General features: G+C 40.5%; 1 protein-coding gene across 1 annotated transcript in view; it reads left to right on the top strand.

Moving 5' to 3' along the window:
- Nucleotides 1–22,651, top strand: part of LOC133420421 (uncharacterized) — a 39,411-nt gene that overhangs the window by 3,467 nt on the left and 13,293 nt on the right. Inside the window, exon 2 of the mRNA XM_061710114.1 lies at nt 22,431–22,581. The gene's annotated coding sequence lies outside the window, so the exon portion shown is untranslated. The remainder of the gene's footprint in view (nt 1–22,430; nt 22,582–22,651) is intronic.

The raw sequence follows: 22,651 nt of genomic DNA, 5'->3' as shown, positions 1-22,651 counted from the left end.
AGTTATCACGAGATATCCAACAACAGCAACTACTCCAACAATCGCTAGAGCCATACCCCATTTCATGTCTGTTGATGGTGCTTCAGTAGGTGGCTCTGAACACAAACACAATCACAAAAGCTGTGTTTCTACCGTGTTTTCAGCAGAAGGAACATTTATAAAAGTTATTGGGGGTAACATCTCACTCACTTTTAGTGACCACCGGTCTTGACGGTGGAGGTTTCTGAGCTGAAGGAGAGTTGTCCACATTCAAGACAAAGTTTACTGCAGAAGACATCTGTGTTAATATTTGGTACATTAGACACACAGTAACTTGAAAACACCAACAACGGATGTGTTTGAGTTGTGTAAACTTACCAGAGGCTTGAACAGCTGTTCTTCCTAGTGTCCGGTCAAAGTGTATCAGCTTACAGACGTAACTTCCAGAGTCTTCTGGAGTCAGTCTGGACAGTCTGAATTTAATCTGACCATCTTTGAGAGCGTCTTTGTCACAACGAACTCGTCCTCTAAACTGAGGATCTTGAGATCCTGTGACTTCATCCCCCCTTACCATCAGAAACAGAATCCTAGAATGATGTGAAATCTCAATACAGTTCAAGGTGGTGGAAGACACATCAGTCTGGGCGTCGAAGTCCCAACTGATGGTGATGTTGTCGTGCTCCGCCGCATGATAGACCACCTTAGTTGCTTTTACTGCATGTGTCCCTGCAGGACAAACAGACATAAGTCTTTATTAAACGTCTGTGTGTGTATGTGTGTATATCTATGGGCGTGTGTATATGTATGGACGTGTGTATACGTGTATATGTATGGACGTGTGTGTACCCGTATATGTATGGACGTGTGTATACATGTATATGTATGGACGTGTGTACGTGTATATGTATGGACGAGTGTGTACGTGTATATGTATGGACGTGTGTACGTGTATATGTATGGACGTGTGTACGTGTATATGTATGGACGAGTGTGTACGTGTATATGTATGGACGTGTGTACGTGTATATGTATGGACGTGTGTGTACAGTATATGTATGGACGAGTGTGTACGTGTATATGTATGGACGTGTGTACGTGTATATGTATGGACGAGTGTGTACGTGTATATGTATGGACGTGTGTACATGTATATGTATGGACGAGTGTGTACGTGTATATGTACGGACGTGTGTGTACAGTATATGTATGGACGAGTGTGTACGTGTATATGTATGGACGAGTGTGTACGTGTATATGTATGGACGAGTGTGTACGTGTATATGTATGGACGTGTGTGTACAGTATATGTATGGACGTGTGTACGTGTATATGTATGGACGAGTGTGTACGTGTATATGTATGGACGTGTGTGTACAGTATATGTATGGACGAGTGTGTACAGTATATGTATGGACGTGTGTACGTGTATATGTATGGACGAGTGTGTACGTGTATATGTATGGACGTGTGTACGTGTATATGTATGGACGAGTGTGTACGTGTATATGTATGGACGTGTGTGTACAGTATATGTATGGACGAGTGTGTACGTGTATATGTATGGACGTGTGTACGTGTATATGTATGGACGAGTGTGTACGTGTATATGTATGGACGTGTGTACGTGTATATGTATGGACGTGTGTGTACAGTATATGTATGGACGAGTGTGTACGTGTATATGTATGGACGTGTGTGTACGTGTATATGTATGGACGAGTGTGTACGTGTATATGTATGGACGTGTGTGTACAGTATATGTATGGACGAGTGTGTACGTGTATATGTATGGACGTGTGTACGTGTATATGTACGGACGTGTGTGTACGTGTATATGTATGGACGAGTGTGTACGTGTATATGTATGGACGTGTGTTTCGTGGTCATTTCTGAACGTGTTCTGTTCAAAATGTCTTCAGTACACAACAGGAACAATCAAACAAACTTTTCAGAGGCTTTGTACCTCCAGTGAGTTGACGGTTGACTCACCAGGCCCAGAAGACACCACGTGAACAAACACAAGGATGAAGTTCAGTTCTGTCACTGTGACACAGAACACATCTTCATTAGACAGAAGTTCTGGGCGTCGTGAACCAGAGTGAAAGCAAAACCCAGGTTTCTTCAGACATAGATTTAAAAGATATAAGGATTCATTTCTAAAAGGCCTTTTTAAAGCAGTTATTATCAGTTTCTGCACATATTTAAAATACCTCATTTAAGCACCTTGAAAATAATCATGAGTCATTCACATCAGGTATGAGAGGTGAAAACGGGTGGACAGTCCTGGTCCTCAGGGACCACTATCCTGCAGGTTTTAGACCAGGCTGGACAGTCCTGTTCCTCAGGGACCAGGGTAGACAGTCCTGGTCCTCAGGGACCACTATTCTGCAGGTTGCAAAACACTGATCGACACACCCTGATACAAATGTCTCACCAACAGACCTGCATGCCAATCTGATGATTAACTTTGAGTTTAAAACTTCCCGTTCAGACACCATCAGGACTGCAGGAATGTCAACAAACATAAGCTCAAAAACACTTAAAAGTTATAAAAGCAAACAAAGATGACATCGGTTTCATGTCTTTGTTGTTTCTGCAGATTTACAAAGTTCAAACTAGTTATTTTGCTTCAGATCCCCCATTTCAGTCCCACTTTTTAGCCGTCTATGTCGAAGCTAAACGTTTACGTCTCTACCTTTACGGGCTTTGCTTTGTGATACTTTCTGTTTTACTTTGCTTTGCTGAGCTGAGCTGAAAAATCATTTGACAAAAAAGTAAGTAAAACCCAACGATGAGCTCTGGACACTCGACGTGATCGTTAAGGTTGGAACCCTTTCCATGAGCCCCAGTGAATTAATGTCAAATCTTCAGTCAGGTATCAACACAGATGTAAAGCACAGCTGATTTACACATAAGAATCAATATGGAGAAACAAACATTTTAGAAAGTTACTCACTTGTTTGTAGCTATTCCATTTTATATTTGATGATATACCATAATAAACGTTGCGACTGAGTTGCAGGTTGAGTGTGTGAACGACTGCAGCCTGTTTACCTGGAAGTTTACCTCAGAGTGGGAGGGGCTGCAAATGTTTTTATAAGGAGGATCTAGTTGACAAACCGGATTTTAGATATTTTGTTTATCTTATCATAACTACTGTTTAGTCTGTAAGTACATTTTGTTCTTGTGATGGGAGAAGGGCAGAACCACCTACAAAGGTGTCCAGGCTGCTGAAGATGCTGAAGTGACGCTCCAGGAGTCGGACCCATGATCCTTCCAGCAGATGGTTTTAGAAAACAAAGGAATTAGGCCCGTGTATGTTCCTGAATCTACACAAAACAATGTCATCTTAGGGCTAAAATACTATATGTATTTAATGGAACCTTTTACCTCACTCAACATGATCTCATTTATCTTGTTTTACCAAATGAAATAAGATGTATTACTTGGTTGAACTTGTACACAAAGGTTCATCAACACAACATGAAACCTTGTGATGAACTGTTGATGTGTTTATGCAGTGGGCTTCACAAGGACATATTGCACCGCTTTACCTCTCAACTGTTAAACAAAAAGAATGTTGAACTGACAGACATCAAATCATTTTGCTCAATCAGGGAAGTCAACAAATAAACCGAATACCAGTCTAAGCAGTTTTCCCTGTTTTATCCTGAAGAAAAACATTGGTTTTTCTGCTTTAAAACACAACAAACCGATACATTTTTGTACATTTAGAATTTTAGATGAAAGTAACTTTAGAACAACTGCACAATTGTAGATATTATGATGTCACATGAAGCACCTGAGGGAAGTTTTGAAGTCAAACGTCTGTGTTGATGTTGATGATGTTGGAGATTCGATTTAAACTGAATGTTTTGTTTCATACAACTTTATTTAATAATAAAACAAAGAACAAAAACCATAGATATGCTCAGCTAAAGATATAAAAAAAATACAATAAAAGTTACGACGACAGGAAGGGTAAAAGGATACATCACCAAACCAATAAACAGAAGAAATAAACAAAACAAGCAAATAAGGAGAGAAGATACACAAAAAGGGATAAGTCTATGTACAAATCTTACTTGTCGTTTTTATCGCTCTTTACACAATCCATATATTTTAAGAATCGCATATACATTTTTAATTCACTTGAAAATTGGATAAAACAAAGAAACAATTACCGGTAGAATTTTTGTGTAAATGACATTAAGCAAACAATATCAATAAGTTTGAGATGAATTCGATCTGGCTATTTTTATGGGCAAAGTAAGTGACAATAAAAGTACAATTGAGGTACACTTTATATGTTGTTTTGCACAAAACATATTCTAGTCAGGTTCAAAACGTGAGTGTACTGTTGAACGGATGTCTGCGTCATGTTGGAGCTGTCAACACTTCCTATTCCCCAGAGAGTTTTTAAATGGAACAATACATATATCTTATATAAGAACAAATATATCTTCCTCCAACAATGTTTGGATAATAATATACCTTTACTGAGTCAGCGGTTTGATCAGCACGGGCATCTTTACAGTTATGTTGAAGTTATGCAACATTATGGGATCCCTGTTGCACCCGAAGACTTTTCTGTGGATTTTGATTCAGGGCCTTCAGGCGTTATCTCCCTTTTTAAAGATCTGAATGGGAACAACATCTTTTAGCATAACTGAAACGGCATTGGGGAAAGTTTGTTTCACAGGTAATAATGCAAATAAAAACAAGATTATTAGCCAACTATTTCAACAAGATATTGTGAGCTCTGCTTTATCCTACTAGTCTGCTTTTTTTGGAAACATACGTTTTTATTAACCAACAAGGTCAATGAAGAAAGAAATGTCCTTTAAGATGCTTCATAGATTTTATCCGACTAATCAAAGGCTTCAGAAAGACTTTGAGGTGACTTGTATTCAGGGCCGGTTTTTTCTATGGGCAAACTGGGCGACTATCCAGGGCGCAATCCAGGTGGGAGCGCACAGGCGCTCTCAAAAAAAAAAAAGATTTGCTCTGAAGCCGCTTTCACTTATGGAGCTTTTCCACTAGTACCTACTCAGCGCGCCCGGACTCGCCTCATCCTCGTTTGTTTTTAAACCCCCAGGTGAGAAGTGGGCGGGTTGGAGTGAAGATGCTGTGACATATTTGATTGTGTATGTAAAGGAAGAAGACAACAACACTAAAGATGTAGAACCTGGAGGAGATGATAGATGTGCTGCTGGGTCTGTGGCTTGTGTTCCATATCAAGTTAAAAAATGAAAGTGAGAGAAACTTCAAGCGACAAGGCTTTTTTTTGTTTGTTTGTGTTGGCGCTGATGAGAAATCAGCTGGAGCCGTGAGCAGCTATGAAGAGACAGAGCTCCTGGTAGATCTGGTCGTTCCTTATCGCCCGTCTAGATCCCTTTTTAATTCTCTCCTCAGCACCAGGTTTATGAACATCTGCACCTCAGAGTTGGATCATGAAACAGACGTTTGCGCTGCCATTGTCTGTTGAATAAAATCGCCGCGAGTCGCTCTCGTGCTGACTCCCGCTTCCTGATTCAAACGTCTGACGGCCCCCGACCAATCGGTGGCGTGTGTTGTGATGACGTCAGATTCAGGGCCGACTCAGCCGCTTAGAACCTCGGCAGTATAGAGCAGTGTTTCCCAACCTCGGTCCTCGAGGCCCACTGTCCTGCATGTTTTAGATGTTTCCCTGCTTCTGCTAGGGGTGTAACAATATATCGTGCCACGAAATTTCGCGATACAAAAACGCCACGAAACGTGTTGTGGAGGTGACAAGGTGTATCGCAATATTGGGTTATTAATATTAATCTATTGTGTTGACTAGTAACGCGCATCCGACCGCGCGTGGCGACAGCGCCTCGACCCGCGGACCAAAATCCTACTACGCTCAGAAGAAAGTAGTACCTTTTTGCGGTCCCGATCACGGGACTCTTGGGGGGTTTTGAGCTTAGAGTAGAGTTAAGCCTTACCTTATTAAATTAAACCTTTTTGGGGTGGTGAGTAGGATAAACACGGGGACAACTTCTGCTGAGTTCCAGTGTACTTTAATGTCCCTCAACAGTGTAGGATTTTAGAACATCAACACAGCACCTAGTGCCGTACTGTGGCGTATCACTCCGCCCAATCTAAAACAGACTAATCACTACAGATAAACTGACTAGTGTCATTATAGTCCCTGATTTACATCACAATATAAAGAATATATTTATAAAATAATGAACCCTGAATTACCAAAATAACCTTAACAAAAATAAATCTCCTCTTACACTTATAAGGTGAGCATGAATCAATCTTTTTTATGATGTAAAATTGTATGTAATTATTTACTTTTATTTATTTTTTTAATTTTAGTTAAATTTATGGAAAAGAAAAAAGTCAAATCATACATGAGAGAAACTATTCAGTTTGTGGCTAAATATTTGTACTTGTATGAAACTGAAGATGCATAATGCAAACCTGACATTTACTTTTAGTTCAGTTTGTGGAAAATGGTTGGCCTGGCTTCCTCTTTAAAACTTAAACAGTTATAAAGAATTACAAACTGTAACAATAGGGCAAACGCACAGTATTGTTTTGTATTTTGTGTCTTTCAAATAAAATACAATTTTTTCCAGTCATATGTTCCTCATGCAACGTTGTTAAAAAAATATTGCTATAATATCGTATGGTTATCGTGACCTCAATATCGTGTATCGTACCGTATCGTGAGATTAGTGTATCGTATCCCTAGCTTCAGCACACCGTGATACAAGTGGCTGTATCATCACAGAATTGTACAGGCCTTGATGACAAGCTAATTAGGACCGTTAATTAGAATCAGGTGTGATGATGAAGGGAAACATCTAAAACATGCAGGACAGTGGGCCTTGAGGACCAGGGTTGGGAAACACTGGTATAGAGGACGCAAAGCGGCAACCGCCAACGGCGGTGTATATGCTACTGCGCCGCAGTTGAACAACAGATTTCGTATGATGATGTAATTGATGATTTTGCTGCAAAGTAGTGAAAGATTAACGTGTTCTTTTGTCTGGTGAATCAAGAAAGACTAGTGGAATAAAATCACAGGTTAACAACTTTTAATCATGTCAAGCACAAGGTTTTTTCCGGCCGGAGGAGACTTCTCTCAGACCACGTATGGTACAAGAGAAAAATCACGCGGTAGTCATCGATCCCATCGGTTTTATACTGAAAAAGGAGGGTGTTCTTTGCAAATGATTTTCATTGGTTGAGCCTAAGAGACGTGAAAGAACCCCCAAACTTTGTCACTTCCAGCTCTACATTTCCTTTACTGTCTGTCTCCCATCTGAGGTGTCAAACCAGACCGCAGATCAGACCCCCCAATGCTAAACATCTGTTTCTCCCCATTGTATGTGTATTGCAAATTAATTTCATTAGGAGAGCAAGATGAAGGAGGAATCACCTTAAGGTGTCACCTTTTCCCTGTCTCCTCTCCAACCATATGTGTATTGTATTTAACTTCATTAGCAGAGCAAGATGAAGGAGGAATCACCTTAAGGTGTCACCTTTTCCCTGTCTCTTCTCCAGCGATGTGTATTTAACTTCTAATCTAATTTAAACCTTTTGCTCTTAATCAGAATGAGATTACTTTGAAGAGAGAGCTTAGACAGTTTTGAGCTTCAATAATTTCATTAAATCCTAACAACTTCCACTCAAAACATGATTAATTCATGTTTTTCAAATCAACCATGTAAAAATGTCCACTGGGATATAAAAATATATGTGTTTTGTTTTTGTACCCCCTTTCTTATAAAATAGAACACCCTGCTTAGCTGTATAGACAAAACAGAGTCCCAATCCTGCAATATTAAACATGACCACCAGATGTGAAGATACAAGCAGAGCAACAGAAGAGAAAACCCACAAATATCAAGAACCATACATACAGATTAATATACAAATACATTCAACAACAATCATAAATTTAAAGCTGTGGAAGTCTGAATATTCATATTGTAAACAATTGTACATCTCATAATGGATGAGCATTTCACAAATAAACCAAATAAATCAGTATAACCATGTGTCAAGTCCGTTATATATTCCAGTCAAAAATGGGGAAATCCAGGTGTCCAGGTTTACGGCAACAAAAAATAATCCATTGTTCTTCTGGAGACGAAAGCATACCCACTCCATGATTTCCTGTAGATCGGAGTCCTGCATTCAAAAAATAATCCATTGTTCTTCTGGAGACGAAAGCACTCCATCTCTCCATGATTTCCTGTAGATCGGAGTCCTGCGTCCAGGTGATGAAAGTTGTCCTCCGATGTCTCCCAAGTTTTTTGCTGTTGCATCCAAGTAGCCTTTACTCAAGCATCCACTCAGGCCCTGGAATGTCTCTGTCATGGTCCTAGAGTGGCTCCTGCCACTCTGATAGACAGGGGAGTCTTCTCCTAGCCTGGAAAGGGTTTCATTCCATATCCCTGTATGACTCAAAAAACAGAATGGACAGGTTGTACAGTAATAACTGTCTATCTATAATCTCAGTTGAGCCTTGCCCCTTTGTAACAAATTTAAACAACAGGTGTTAGTGTTACTGGCATGCAAGTAGTTTGTATTCCTATGACGTGGTACATCTAATATCATAAATGCACCTGCTGTTTATGAAAATAATAGATTCAAAGAATTTAGTGTAGGTTCATGCACTCCGTGTGTTAAAACATTTAGGCGAGTTGATCATATACTGTATAAACCATAAACTAGCACTAAGTCCACTAATCAGTCTGAAATTATTATGATTGATATCACTATGACCGAATAACATTGTCTACTATCCCCCCCATTTTTTTTTTTTTTTTTTTTTTTTTCAACCCTTTCAACAGGCATGGGCACACTTTGGACAGATAACCATCTTTTCAAACTAATCCCCCAAAAAACATAAAATAAAGTAAAAAATCGTAAAATAATATCCAACCAGCTTTATGAAAAAATGTGTAAAACCGATGACCCATTGGAACAAAACAGTAGGAAATGAGTGTGTGCAGTATACCAACAATCGCCCTCGTGAAAACACCAGGCATCCGCAGAAAACCTCGGCCTTTCAGCACCCCCGGCCGTTCCCTCAGACATCACCAGAGCCGTAAGCAGATGGTCCTTTTGCCAGTGTCCAAGCATAGTTTCGACAGATGCAGTTGCATATTTTGAAGATCCTGTCGTTATTTTTCTCTGTTGTGACCACAAAGTCTCATTGTCGCACCATACGATCAGTGGTAATGACATGTTACTGCCCGCCTTGAGAAGCTGTTCCATCAGTCTTTTCTTTGTCAGAGTCTTGTGCGAGAGCCCACCTCGCATTCAGATGAAGTTCGTATCATCAGCCGACACAGCTTTGTCGTCTTTGACCTGAAGACGGACAGTGCTGCACATTGAAGCAGCGTAGGAGATGGATCTGAAGTTGATTTCTGTAAGAGGTTCTGTACCAGGGGTAACTTTCCAGTCAAGGCTCCATGGAAACCAGTGCAGCCTTTTTTTTTTTTTTTTTTTTTTTTTTTTTTTGTTTAAGGGGAGTACTTTAGCACACTGCACACACCACATCTCTCACCTTTTTTTTTTTTTTTTTTTTTTTTAACATATCCTAAATCATAGTCTATGATCACAAAAACTTCAATTAAAGCATGCATATAACCTATAAGATAAGGCCTCTTGGCCATGGCCTAAAAGGAGAAAAGTTCGTGCACTTCTTCCAATTCAACCTCCGTTGGGTCAGAAGAAGGAAATAACGGAACAGTCTCAAAGTTCATCTGAGCCATCTGTGAAAATGGAGGCTGTTGTAATTTTCCATCTATTGCTGTGGTAATGCATTTTAGACACAGATGTCTAATGCATGGTATACAACAACATCCGCATAAGATAAGAACAACCACAGCCACTACAAGAGAAATAAAGATTGATACCACCACACCTTTCCATTTACCAAAATTTTGAGAGAACCAATCTCCAAGAGTATTCTGAATGCCAGAATTCTCTGTTAGCTCCTCAGAAAGAGTTCTGAGACCTGATAGGGCTCTAGTTATGGAGCCATCTGGAGCCGTGTTATTTGGGATGAATACACAACAGTCCTGTCCAAAATGTGCACATACTCCTCCGCTTTCAGCAAGCAAAAAATCTAACGCCATACGATTTTGATATGCCATAAGTGAAGTTGCTGCCAACTGTTCATGCAACCCAACTATAGCGTCCCTAGTCATATTATTAAGGCGTTGTACGTTGAAATGGATATAATTTATGCGATCTACATTCTTATTCACCGTAATTATTGGGATGACAGATTCAAATCCTGAAGCTACCTGATCAACCAATTTATATTCGTCAGGGACCCCCCTAGGCACTCCTATGGCATCGATATAAGTCGGAGAATCCCCATAAAGATCGAATACATCCCGTTTGAGTCTGTTCGTGGGATGTACCTGGGTTTTCCATTTAAGGATATCAGAAACGGATGCATTGACTACAGTAACAGGTGCCACTAATGATAATAGAGTACACACACCAATCCAATCAGAGGGTAGAGTGTTCAAAAGTCTCTGTCCACCACAGTACCAATAAACATCAGATCGAGCAAAAGATAGTTTAGTGACATTTTTCCATGTGGACACATCAGTTATCCTAACGCACCAATCATACGGGATATGACCCACTATGGTACCAGATTTACCATGTCGGGCCATACACATGTGATTGTTTTTAACAGGGGTAAATATAGGCGGAATTGCATTTATTGGAGAAAGAGGATATGGTTTCTCCAAATGAGAGCATGCAGTTGGGGGATTTTCGGTTAGACATAAATAAAGCATGCAGTCTGTCTCATTCTCGGAAAAGGGTGATGGGACTGTTAATAATGTGGGTCGAGCTCGGGAACATGCAACACAGTTGTTAACAGAAGCCAATTTCACAGCAGAAGTTATCCAATTCAACCAAACATTTTCTTCTGTATAACCAGTTTCAATCTTAGTTAATGTTTTATATGAAATCTCTTTTACGCTCTGGGCTATATACATATCAGAACCAGTACTGGATATATCTGTTTCTACAGGAGTTTCAACCACATTAATTTCAAACATCCCCAACATATCTTTCCCTTTAATCCATACTCCTAACACATAGAGCCCAGAATCTGACCATGAAGGGTCTCTAAGAGTTATGATCAATGGATTGCATTGTTTAATTTTGCAATCCTGGAGAGGCTTAGTTCGAACTATTGTCAATCGGCTTTTGAGGTTATGTCTAGCATTATATCCCCAATCTCGACCTGTATTAGCGATAACCCATTGCCATGAAGGACACCACTGATGTCTCTTACTAGTTAAGCAGATATATATCTGAGTTGAGGAAAAACTTTTGTCCTTCGTATGACAATTAACAATTTCACACAGATCTACTTTTACCGTTCCAGTCTTATGGACTTGAAACACCATTGAGTGTGTACCAGTCCTTACCTGATTTGTTGTGACAGATATTGTACTACTCACCTTTTTGGAGAGTAAAAGTTCTCTCCACACAATCATAATAGTTATGATTAGACACACTGTAAGTAGGCCTCTCCTCCCATTCTGGACACGATATGTGTCCAGACTGGAGGAACTTTCTAGCCCTTTGAATTCAGGTGGAGTCTTGGGGGTCATTGTCTGTGTCAATGTCAGGTTTTGAGGTCCTTAAGTCAGTCCGGACCTCAGTCAAAGTACGTTCAGTCGGATCGGTGCTTGGAACACAATGCGTCTTGTGTATCCAGTTACTTAGTCTGTCTGCATTCAACCAAACTTTCACACAGTGTGATGTCACCTCAGCCACCTTGTAGGGTCCCTTCCACCTTGGTTGTGACCAGTTGAGTTTGTTAGTTTTCCTGAGGACCCATGAACCTATGGCAACGGGTGAGGTACATTGTTGTTGCTCCTTCGTATGGATCTCCGTCACCTGTTGAGAAATGCTCGTGACAGTATTGTTCAGCAGTTTCACATAATCTGTCACTTGTTGATGTTGATACATAGCTGGAGGTGTATCAGATGGAGCTGTCACTAAAGGACATGGCATCTTCCTGCCCGTTAGGACTTCGTGTGGGCTAACATTTAAAGTGGAATTAGGGGTTGATCTTATATTGAACAAAACAATAGGAAGAGCCTCCACCCAAGTGAGTTTTGTATCAGCGCATACTTTCGCCAAACTTTCTTTTATAGTCCTATTGGCCCTTTCCACCAGTCCTTGTGAGCTGGGATGATAGACGGCTCCAAATTTATGTTTGATCCCAAACATTTTTTCCACCTCTGCCAGCTCTTCATTAGAGAAATGTGTTCCATTATCTGATTTTATGACTTCAGGTACTCCAAACCTGGGGATTATTTCTCTAGTTAGCCACTTCACCACCTCTCTTGCTTTTTCAGTTCTGGTGGGTGTGGCTTCAACCCACCTTGAGAAAATATCCACACACACCAATAAGTATCTTTTCCCTTCTACTCGGTGTTCAGCTCCCATATCAGTAAAATCAATCATGATCTCTCTCCATGGGGCCGCTGGAACAGGGAAGCCACCAAGTCCAGCCTTCAATGCAGCTCTAGGGTTAAAGTGGCTGCATATTTCACATGTTTGTACAAAATATTTACAAATATCCTTCAAAAATGGATGCCACCAATTCTGGGAAATCAATGCTGTTATCTTGGAACTTGCACAATGACCCCTGCTGTGTGCTTCCTGGCACAACATATTGAGTAGCCCAGCCGGTGCTACTATCTTCCCTTCATGGTTTCTCCATAAATCGAAATCATCCTTAGTAGCCCCCTTATCTGCCCATGTTTGTTTTTCTGTGGGGGCAGCAGCCTCCTGCAATTCACGTATATACAGGGGGTTCAAGTCTCTGTGTGGTCTCGCAGGGTTCTCAGAGTCAGGGGTTCCTGTCTCCTGACACATTTGTTTATTTACATTATGTACATCATATCCTGCTGCAGTCTTGGCTGCTTGGTCTGCGGCATTATTTCCCCTTGCTATGCTACTGCCTCCCTTCTGATGCCCTCTGCATTTCATAATAGCAACTGTTGCAGGCTCTAAAATTGCATAGTATAGAGCCAACAATTGATCCAAGTGTTTGACTGGAGCCCCAGTCGAGGTCACAAAACCTTTCCTCCTCCAGTGACACATATCCACATGTACCGCTTGAACCGCATATGCCGAATCTGTGTAGATATTTACCGATTGACCTTTCGCCAATTTGCATGCCTCTGTGAGTGCAGTAAGTTCAGCTAATTGTGCTGAAGCTGGCTGTGGGATAACGCAAGCTTGTCGAGTTATAAACCCCCCAGGGGTTTCCTCAACTACAGCATAGGATGCTGTTAAAGATCCAGTAGCGCTGTAGTGACTATGACCGTCGCAAAAAAGAGTCCTTGTTGCAGTAGGGAGGGGTGTTTGATGAAGCGTAGGATGTAATTGCATTTCTCTATTAGTTTCCACTACACAATCATGTAGAGGTTCTTCTGGAATGCACTCATGATCTTGTTTTGTGTTCATTTGGGAAGCCATGTTAGCTCCAATCGTTGTAAAATGAATGTGTGGCTTATTCAAAAGCTGTTGTAACCCTTGAATGCGATGAGCAGACAGGGTGAATGCATTGGAATCAAGGAAAGCTTTGACTCCATGTGTAGTATGTACATATGTATGGTTACTCATCGTGATGTAGGATGTTTTTTGGACAGCTTTACCTATGGCAGCAACATGTCTAACACAAGTAGGATGGCCAATTTCAACTGTATCCAATTTTGAACTGTAGTACATCAAAATCCGTCTGTCCGTACTACCTCCATTCCCCTTCTGATATAGAACGGCATTCACAAAGCCGTCCTTTTCATCAACGTCCAAATGAAATGGCTGTGCATAATCAGGTGTATGCAATGTACAGGCCTCTGCCAGACCTGTTTTAATGTCTACAAAAGCAGATTCTGCTTCTGGAGTCCACTGCAAATGGGCCTTATAATTCTTATAGCCAGCCTTCGTGATCATGGAGCGTAATGGGGCAATGCGTGTTGTAAAGTCAGGAACGAAGTTCTTGCTATACGTAACCAAACCCAGGAACTGCATCATAGACCTAACATCAGTAGGCTTTGAGTGAGAAAGGATATCAGTCTTTTGTGTAGGAGTGAGGGCCTGGCCTGCAGAGCCTAATACCCTCCCCAGGAAGGTGACCCGCTTCCTTCCAACCTGTAGTTTCTGCTTAGAAACTTTGTAACCACATGTAGCAAGATGAGATAAAACAAGTTTTGTCGCAATCATAATAGAAATAGAGTCAGAAGCTGCTATTAGGATGTCGTCAACATACTGAGGTATGGTAACACCAGAGGGTAGATCAAGGTCATTCAGGTGTTGTTTCAACACATGATTAAAGATAGAAGGGGAATCCACGAAACCTTGAGGGAGGCGTGAATAAGTCAATTGTTGACCCATATATTGAAATGCAAACAGAGACTGAGAATTAGGGTGCAAGGGCACAGTGAAAAATGCATTGGCCAGGTCGATGCAGGTAAAGTAGGTATGTTCAGGTGACAATGCATTCAGCATGGTATAAGGGTTTGGAGTGTCATAGTTAGTAGGAACCACAACTTTATTTACAGGTCTCAGGTCCTGAATCATGCGGTAGTCTGGTTTACCGGGCTTTGGGACCGGGTTGATGGGTGTATTCCAAGGAGAAGTTGCAGTAATCAAAACACCCTTTTCGCAAAAGCCGGCTATCGTATTTTCTACCCCACGTATCTGATCAGAACGGAGAGGATATTGTGCTCTGAAAATTGGAACAGTGTCTGGTTTAAGCAAAATCTGTACCGGGGGAATATCCAACAGACCAACATCCAGTGGACCCGTTGACCATAGAGAAACTGGTAGAGATGAAATCAAAGAATCTGTATTTGGGTGATCTGTATTTTCCCTTCCGTGTGTTCTGGGAAGACACTGTTTCTCTGGATGTATCTTAATGAAAGAAGAATGAGCAATTCTATATGTTTTCAAAGACGGTGAATATTTCAAATCCTTATTCTGAGTCATCATCCAGTCAGTGGCTGTCAAACATTTCTTGATCATCGGGCCCAAGTTTTTGGCTTCCCCGCCTTCCACAACCTTAAGGGTCACATGTGGAGCAGAAGTGTCAGACAAGGCATAATATTGGGTCAGATCTGAAGGTAAAACGACTGCTAGGGCTACTCCTTCCTGACCCACATAAATATCCTGTAATTCAACCTCTGGGTGAAGTCCTGTCTCCTGACAATGTGTAATTAAACCTTCCCACATAGCATCATAATTATCATCGCCATAGAGTGAATAGTTCAAAGTACAATGAGGAGGGTCCAATGGGTCACTATAAAGATGTAGGATCGATATCCAAGGGGACCACTGAGAGAACAATTTCCACGCACTCTGTGTAGTGAAATCTGATATTATTCCCCACCATATCTCAGCCTGAGAATCCGTATCAAATTCCGGACTAACAATGGTGGAAGCAAGACAAGCCATTTGACGCATAGTTTTTTTCAGGGTAGCACACCTTTGTATACTGCCGTCTGGAAAAGTGATTTCAATATGGTCAGGGGTCATCAATAAGGCAATATTTTGAGAACATAAGATGTCTCTGGCAAGAAGATTAACTGGGCATGAAGCTGAAAGAAGAAAAGAGTGCATGAAAGAAAGTGAATTCCATTTGCATGAAACAGGAACAGACAAAGGCCACCTTTCTGTATTTCCCGAGAAACCCACAACAGGTACGGTATTCACAGAGGGTGGCAATGGTGAAGTTATAGTGGAATACCTGGCTCCCGTGTCAACCATACACATGTAATCTCTACCATCTATCGTCAATTTGACTAACGGTTCAAGATACAAGTTATCCTGGAAACACTGTGAGTGACCTGCTGTCGGCTCTGGGCCTCCCTATTGCGGCATCTGCTGTTGACCCGGAGCTTGCCAACAGGTCGAAGCTTGTGGGGTGGACTGTGCTGTGGGGGGGGGGTATTGTTGATGGTTATATAGAGGAACCTCACCCCTCTGCTGTTGACCCGGAGCTTGCCAACAGGTCGAAGCTTGTGGGGTGGATTGTGCTGTGGGGGGGGGGTATTGTTGATGGTTATATAGAGGGATCCCACCCCCGTTGGGCTGACCAACAAAGCAAGCTCCACATTCTCTCTTCCAGTGCCCCGACTGTCCACAGCGGAAACACAAGTTCTGACCAGATCGTGTATTCTGTCTTCCCCGTATACCTCTACCACGCATAAACGAATGTGGTCTCTCCCCAGAGTGGTGGGGGTGTGTATAGAATTCTGGCTGTTGAAGAGAAAACAAAGGGTCATAGTGGGGGGGGGGCTTGAGAGGGAGGTTCTAGGGGGGGGGGCAACTGAGGTGTCGCGACCGAGGAGGAGGTAGGGCCAGGGTGGGGGTCTCTAGTTTGTAACATTTGTTTCTCAGATTTTTCATTATTGATCTTATCCCTAGATTCCTTTAATTGACTTTTCACCAATTGAGTTTGGAGAGCAATTATTTCTGCCCCCTCCGCTATTCTCTTTTCCACCATGTTATCTATATAAGTGATTACATGAGCCGCCCATCCACGATATGAGAGCTCAGACAGGCCCACAACATTCTTTAATTGACTTTGAATAACGGGAGAGACAGAAGCCTCTACTGCTCCTCTAAAAATAAGTTCAGTGTTTTCATCCAGAGCTGGGTCTGCACCAGTAACATTAATCCATAACTCTCGTACTCTCAGGAGATAAGCTGTGCCCCTTTCCTCTTGTCCTGGGGGAATTCTACAAAGCTCGGCATTCCTTAGCCGAACAGGAAACTCCTGACGAATTATAGGCCACAACGTTCCGACACACCGACAGAGCAACAAGTCGTCTGGGTCATTCTCAGTGCCTGCTGCCGCCTCTATTTCTCTCAGCATGGATAAGGATGTGCAAGAGGTAAAGACCCGACGAAAATCCCCTAAAGCCGGAACTACACCCGCACATCGCCCTAGAAATGCCTTAATCCAAGGTGCACCTCCCCTATTAATATCTGGCAATTCAGATCTTATCATAGAAGTATCTTGAAGAGAATAAGGTGTATAACTCATGGTCTGTCTACCCGTAGATGTGGTAGAGGTCACTATGGGCATCTGAAAGCTAGGACGCTTTTTATCAGCACAAGCATGAATATTCCCAGCCTCCGCAGCCGCAGATCTGCTCCTGGTAACAGGCCCAAAATTATGTTGTGGTGCTAACCCACCACTATGAGACAAATCATAACCCTGTCGTTGTGGAGCTGGACTCAGTCTAGTTATAGGTAATTCATCTGTAGCTAGAGCTGCAAAAGGGAATTGTTTATAATCTGTCCCCTTAGAAGTATCTGTGTCAGAGGAGACAGATACGCTTCCAGTTCTACTGGGAGGTGCTTGAAGGGTAGTGGTTTGGAAAACCCTGTCGTCCCTGTTTACACCAGAAGATGCAGTTGTCTGGACTGGGTTGACAGATTCGTCAAATAAATCAAATCCTCCCAACATAGAAGGTACTGGAGTTGATTCAACAGAAGTCTGAACCTTGGCTGCAAATGGATTTAATTCTGAAAAACCGCCTTCTCTTTGTCCGTCTGATACTAGAGTCAAAACTTTCATGACCTGGGTCTTCGTAGTCTGATCAGCACTAATAGGTTCAACATGTAACACTCCTCTCTTAACCATTATCAATGTATCATCATCACGTAATCGTGGATCAGGTGCAGACATGTTCGGAGGAGTTTGGGGCATCTGGGGCGTATCCTTTGTTAAGGAATCTAATAGGGTCTGAACTTCAGCATAAGGGGGGGGGGAAGTGCAGGCCTCTTCTGGTGGCGTAGTTATAGATTGCAAGTCTGACGATGAACTATCTGGACAAATCTGAGTCACTACCATTTGGTTAATGGGGGCAGCCCCTTCTTTTTGCGATATTGTGAACTTTAACTCGCTCAAGAAACATTGGCAATCTGAATAAAATCTCTCTGCCTTTTCTATTGTCTTGACGGCCCGCCTTTTCTGTAAAAAGCCGGCTTTGTCTTTTTCTGAATAAGCTGCCTTTAGGCTTTCTGCAGCTTGTTGAATAATTAATGTAAATGTCTGTACATCAACCGCCCCTCCTTCTGCATGGGGGAACAAGCCACGCTTCTGCATTTCCCCAACCCATAATACGAATCTGCTCTCGGCCTTGGAATAATCAGTTTTTGCAACTTTTTTCAACCATCTTGTCAGAGTCGAATACAGAAGCGATTTAAATGAGCCGGATTCACACTTTGACCACACATCGATCATTTTAGTAGACAACATTTGTACAAGCAAAATTATACACGTGGTATGCCAGCTGCAAATGGATTACTTTCCCTGAATGGAGCCGTCTGATAAGAAGTTTCAACACGAAGTCACTCCGTGTGCTTAATCATTGAGGGTAACCCGACTCTCCACCAGCTTTATTTAACAGCTGGATACATCACCCTAGTAACATACCCTTTGTTAACTACATCAATCCCAAAAAATAAATCCCTGACAGTGTATCCGATCTGTTCAGGAGCAGGAATTCTGTTCTCATATAAAATGAATTCATACACTGAACCATCAAATCAAATCGGATAAACAACCACCCACAAAAACAAACAATTATTTATTTATCTTACTAACTACTAACAGCTGACCGAATTAAACCCGGATTTTTAAGTGCTTCTCTGACTTCCCCAAATTTAAACAGAAGGATTTACACACATACAAACGCAGGCGCGCCAGCAGTGATAATACAGCGAGCGTCTCACACCACGTTAATACAGAAAAATACAGCGTTTACAGGAATTCCACCTGGGGACTCTGACCCGCATTATAAAACTTAACTAAACTAAAACAGAAAAATACAGCGTTTACAGGACTCTTGACCTGATGGACTCCAACCCACAACTTAAACTAAACTAAAACAGAAAAATACAGCGTTTACAGGACTCTTGACCTGATGGACTCCAACCAACATTATAAAACTAAACTAAAAAATACAGCGTTTACAGGAATTCCACCTGATGGACTCCAACCAACATTATAAAACTAAACTAAAACAGAAAAATACAGCGTTTACAGGAATTCCACCTGATGGACTCCAACCAACATTATAAAACTAAACTAAAACAGAAAAATACAGCGTTTACAGGAATTCCACCTGATGGACTCCAACCAACAACTTAACTAAAACAGAAAAATTACAGCGTTTACAGGAATTCCACCTGATGGACTCCAACCAACATTATAAAACTAAACTAAAACAGAAAAATAAACGTTGTGCATGACATATCAAAAGACAAAACCTATTTTTAATCTTTATGAGCTTGGGAAGAATTCAATCAGACAACCAATATTAATTTGATAAATCCAATGTGCAGAAATTTCTACTCATCAGCGGTTTCTGCTTACCTTTTGACTAGTCAGGTTTTGGTTGTCTGCATGAAAACTTCCTCCAGGTCTCCTCTCCAGAATTCCACAGTCAGGAAACAACCAGATCACGTCTCAGGGTCACCATTGAAAGATTAACGTGTTCTTTTGTCTGGTGAATCAAGAAAGACTAGTGGAATAAAATCACAGGTTAACAACTTTTAATCATGTCAAGCACAAGGTTTTTTCCGGCCAGAGGAGACTTCTCTCAGACCACGTATGGTACAAGAGAAAAATCACGCGGTAGTCATCGATCCCATCGGTTTTATACTGAAAAAGGAGGGTGTTCTTTGCAAATGATTTTCATTGGTTGAGCCTAAGAGACGTGAAAGAACCCCCAAACTTTGTCACTTCCAGCTCTACATTTCCTTTACTGTCTGTCTCCCATCTGAGGTGTCAAACCAGACCGCAGATCAGACCCCCCAATGCTAAACATCTGTTTCTCCCCATTGTATGTGTATTGCAAATTAATTTCATTAGGAGAGCAAGATGAAGGAGGAATCACCTTAAGGTGTCACCTTTTCCCTGTCTCCTCTCCAACCATATGTGTATTGTATTTAACTTCATTAGCAGAGCAAGATGAAGGAGGAATCACCTTAAGGTGTCACCTTTTCCCTGTCTCTTCTCCAGCGATGTGTATTTAACTTCTAATCTAATTTAAACCTTTTGCTCTTAATCAGAATGAGATTACTTTGAAGAGAGAGCTTAGACAGTTTTGAGCTTCAATAATTTAATTAAATCCTAACAGTAGGCTAGAAAAGTCAAGTTCTAGATTGCACTTTACCACTTTACACCTGTTGTGAAAGGGTGAAAGAGCCAGGTTAAAAAATCTGCTACAGTCTGAGCACTCAGTTCAGATTATTTTTTTTATTTATTAATTTTACTGGACTTTATTCATTATTTATACATTTGAATGTGTGAAGGATTGGTATAATTTACACACAGATGTTTTTATATACACTGTATTTAATTTATTTGTCTTACTCATTTAGCTAGTAGCCAGGACCGCCTCTGCTTGTATTCACAGTGACTGTCATGAAACCTTTTGGTCTCGGCCAGACAACCGACACGCTTTCAGTTTTCATATTTAACCCCCGCTTTCATTTATGCTGGAAAAATGTTTGGTTTGATTACACTGAGTATGATAATAAACTGGATTCCCAGTATTATTTGATTAATTTGTTGTTTTACCCTCAGGCCACCACCCTCTTAAATTAAGGCATCTTCTAATTTGTTATTTTATTGCTCAGTGAGGCTGTTTTTGCCAGGTTATATTCCTGTGTACATTGTACATTTGGTGAAATAAAGTGATTTCTGATTCTGATTCTGATCATTAATTTATGTAAATCTTACATAAACATTTCTAAATTTTCTGGTAAGAAACCAAACTTGTTTTGAACTTTCTGCATATATTAAACAATATATCTCCTCTCTCTGTGATTGCGAGAATAAAAAAGCTGTTAAAACTTGTAAGCTGTACAATCTTTTTACTGGGTAAGTTTTATTTCATTAAATATTTGTCTGTCCTGCTAAAAAACCCTAGCATACTTGATTGATAATGATTGTTTGTTTGTGTATTAATGTTGTATACGACATTCCATCAGCGCTGGTTTTTTTTATATTATTATTGACAGATATATACAGAAAAGGTACAAAACTTCAGAATAAAATGCAGTTACAAATTAAGGACAGTAAATTATATTAAAAACAAAATAGAAGGCTTGAGGTTTAAGGAGGAAAAAAATGTTTTAAAAAAATCAGGAAATATCATATTTTTCACATAGGCTTCTCGTTTAAACCGCTGTGGGGTTTATGCTCTGTTTAAGACTGTCTGAATATGATATTAATATAGCTTTGAGAACAATTATATTTGGACGTTGGCCAGCAAATTTAGTACAGTGAATATGATATTTAGCAATAATTAAGAGAAGGTTAACTAAATATACTTTGTATGGACTTGTCATACCATTTTTTGACACACCAAATAGTACGGTACATATTGAATTCTCAATTTAAAGGAAGAATCAACTTTAGCATTTATAAAATTATTAAGGTCAATCCAGCAAACATGACTATATGTGCAATTCCAGAATAAGTGAGATATTGTTTCATCCACATTACCACAAAAAGAACAGAGTGTGTCAATGTTTATCTTATATTTAATAAGATTAGTCTTGACTGGATAGCATCTATGAAGTATTTTAAAAGTAACTTATCTTACTTTGTTTGTAATAATCCTTTTTCTTGATAAGACCCATGTTTTTTTTTCCAATCTATCTCATTATATTAAGTTATTCCAATAGAAAACTGCTGCAGGTTCAGAAACAATATCTCTCTGTATAATACACCTAATGCAATGATTTGTAGCTTTATCACTTAGTAAAGGGCAAATATTACCGACATATGTAATCAGGATTCAACCTTGGAATATTACAATTTCTACCTTTAGGAGCAAAACACAGTAACCTTCTAGCACCGTCTGCATCAAACACAGTTGAATATTCTAACAGAGTTAACATAGATTGAAAGAAATTCTTTATAATTGAGTAAATGACCATTATCATTCAATAGTTGACTAACCAGTAAAATATTATGATCAACCCATCTCTTAATATATAAAGATTTGTTTTTGAATCTAATATCTTGATTGTTCCAAATGAAATATTTGTGGGGAGATAAATTGTGTGTGTACATCATGGACCAGGATAGTAGAAGTTGGCTGTGAAAGTTAGATAGATTTACATTGTAATTTGGAAATATTGTAGTTACACCTGAGCAGAAAATGTAGTCATCCTAATAAATTAAACACATGGGCAGCAATAAATCCAAATTGAGTTGGAATTTTTCAAGAAAAGTTTGATCTATTTGACCTTGAAGGAATTCATCAGCGCTGTTCTCAGTCTTGCTGTGAATGACGTGATAAAAGAAGAAACGGCCCCATTACTTCCTCCTTTTGAAAAAAAAAAGGGCGTTTTTTCACAAATCTGGTTTTCTTTTCAAGCTTTTCCTTGTTTTTTCGACCTTTGCGGGAGGATTGATCCGTCGCAGCTCCGAGCTTTGCTCGCGGACTCGGACGTGAAGCTGAAACTGCGAGATGCGACAGTTTGAGGAAAGTTTTTGAAGGGAGCGCGTTTCTTACGCACATGTTCCAGGTAGGTAACTGTCATTTACTCCAAGACACGATTGTGTAGGAGATGGTTGTCTAAACAAACCTTCTCATCA

Source organism: Cololabis saira, chromosome 20 (assembly GCF_033807715.1).
Source record: "Cololabis saira isolate AMF1-May2022 chromosome 20, fColSai1.1, whole genome shotgun sequence".
In the NCBI taxonomy this organism is placed as follows: Eukaryota; Metazoa; Chordata; class Actinopteri; order Beloniformes; family Belonidae; genus Cololabis; species Cololabis saira.
Note: the sequence above shows the minus strand (reverse complement) of the source record. Positions and strands in the feature narration are given on the sequence as shown.